The sequence below is a fragment of the Cornus florida genome, unplaced genomic scaffold, assembly GCF_030987335.1.
Source record: "Cornus florida cultivar Cherokee Brave unplaced genomic scaffold, ASM3098733v1 CherokeeBrave_3.0.0_Hap2_scaffold_125, whole genome shotgun sequence".
Lineage (NCBI taxonomy): Eukaryota > Viridiplantae > Streptophyta > Magnoliopsida > Cornales > Cornaceae > Cornus > Cornus florida.
The window spans coordinates 15,001-17,500 of record NW_026775611.1 but is presented as its reverse complement, the minus strand read 5'-3'; positions in this window follow the sequence as shown (position 1 = coordinate 17,500).

The following is a 2,500-nucleotide window of genomic DNA, read 5'->3' as shown; positions in this document are numbered from 1 at the left end:
TGCTCGTGCACACCGGCGTGCACGTGGGCATCGTATGCTAAAAAATGAAGTTTGGAGTTTGGGTTCAGAAATCTTATGGGAGCTTCCTAGAAGCCTAAGAAATGCTTTGCTCGAGACGGATTTCGATTTAGATTTCCGCCGTGTTAATTTTGCCAATTACGGCTCCTCGCGCGCACGCTCAAGCACCCCGACGTGCACACCGGCGCGCACGTGGGCATCGTATGCTAAAAAATGAAGTTTGGAGTTTGGGTTTGAAAATTTTACGGGAACTTCCTAGAAGCCTAAGAAATGCTTTGCTCGAGACGGATTTCGATTTGGAGGTCCCCCGAGTTAATTTTGCCCATTACGACTCCTCGCCCGCATGCTCGTGCACACCGGCGTGCACGTGGGCATCGTATGCTAAAAAATGAAGTTTGGAGTTTGGGTTTGAAAATTTTATGGGAGCTTCCTAGAAGACTAAGAAGTGCTTTGCTCGAGACGGATTTCGATTTAGATTTCCGCCGTGTTAATTTTGCCAATTACGGCTCCTCGCGCGCACGCTCAAGCACCCCGACGTGCACACCGGCGCGCACGTGGGCATCGTATGCTAAAAAATGAAGTTTGGAGTTTGGGTTTGAAAATTTTACGGGAACTTCCTAGAAGCCTAAGAAATGCTTTGCTCGAGACGGATTTCGATTTGGAGGTCCCCCGAGTTAATTTTGCCCATTACGACTCCTCGCCCGCACGCTCGTGCACCCCGGCGTGCACGTGGGCATCGTATGCTAAAAAATGAAGTTTGGAGTTTGGGTTCGGAAATTTTATGGGAGCTTCCTAGAAGCCTAAGAAATGCTTTGCTCGAGACGGATTTTGATTTGGAGATCCCACGAGTTAGTTTTTGCCCATTATGACTCCTCGCCCGCACGCTCAAGCACCCCGGCGTGCACGTGGGCATCGTATGCTAAAAAATGAAGTTTGGAGTTTGGGTTCGGAAATTTTATGGGAGCTTCCTAGAAGCCTAAGAAGTGTTTTGCTCGAGACGGATTTCGATTTGGAGGTCCCCCGAGTTAGTTTTGCCCATTATGACTCCTCCCCCGCACGCTCAAGCACCCCCGCGTGCACGGGGGCATTGTATGCTAAAAAATGAAGTTTGGAGTTTGGGTTTGGAAATTTTATGGGAGCTTCCTAGAAGCCTAAGAAGTGCTTTGCTCGAGACGGATTTCGATTTGGAGGTCCCCCGAGTTAATTTTGCCCATTATGACTCCTCGCCCGCACGCTTAAGCACCCCCGCGTGCACGTGGGCATTGTGTGCTAAAAAATGAAGTTTGGAGTTTGGGTTTGTAAATTTGATGGGAGCTTCCTAGAAGCCTAAGAAGTGCTTTGCTCGAGACGGATTTCGATTTGAAGGTCCCCCGTGTTAATTTTGCCCATTACGGCTCCTCGCCCGCACGCTCAAGCACCCCGGCGTGCACGTGGGCATTGTATGCTAAAAAATAAAGTTTGGAGTTTGGGTTTGGAAGTTTTATGGGAGCTTCCTAGAAGCTTAAGAAGTGTTTTGCTCGAGACGGATTTCGATTTGGAGGTCCCCCGAGTCAATGTTGCCCATTATGGCTCCTCTCCCGCATGCTCAAGCACCCCTGCGTGCACGTGGGCATTGTATGCTAAAAAATAAAGTTTGGAGTTTGGGTTTGGAAGTTTTATGGGAGCTTCCTAGAAGCTTAAGAAGTGTTTTGCTCGAGACGGATTTCGATTTGGAGGTCCCCCGAGTCAATGTTGCCCATTATGGCTCCTCGCCCGCACGCTCAAGCACCCCGGCGTGCACGTGGGCATTGTATGCTAAAAAATAAAGTTTGGAGTTTGGGTTTGGAAGTTTTATGGGAGCTTCCTAGAAGCTTAAGAAGTGTTTTGCTCGAGACGGATTTCGATTTGGAGGTCCCCCGAGTCAATGTTGCCCATTATGGCTCCTCTCCCGCATGCTCAAGCACCCCTGCGTGCACACCGGCGTGCACGTGGGCATTGTAGGCTAAAAAATGAAGTTTGGAGTTTGGGTTTGGAAATTTTATGGGAGCTTCCTTGAAGCCTAAGAAGTGTTTTGCTCGAAACGGAATTCGATTTGGAGGTCCCCCGAGTCAATTTTGCCCATTACGACTCCTCGCTCGCATGCAATATCTACTCCTGTCAGAGCTGTGGTTTTACTTAAGACTACTATAGGGGGGGGGGAGTTCTCAGCACCAAGAGCTGCAAGTAAGGCCATTGCTTGCTTTGCAGTCTCGATTGCTCTACTAGTGAATAGTAGATGTCTTGGTTAGCTTGGAACGAAAAAAAAAATTTTTTGGGGAAAAAAAAAAAAAAAAAGTTTTTGTGAAAAAAAATTTTTCGAAAAAAAAAAAAAAAAAAAAAAAATTTTTTGGATGCCTCGGTCTTCTATTTGTTTTGCTTGGGTAGATTAGGAAAAAAAAAAAAAAAAATTTTTTTGTTGGATGCCTCGGTCTTCATATTCTTTCTCGGCTATTTCGAAAAAAAA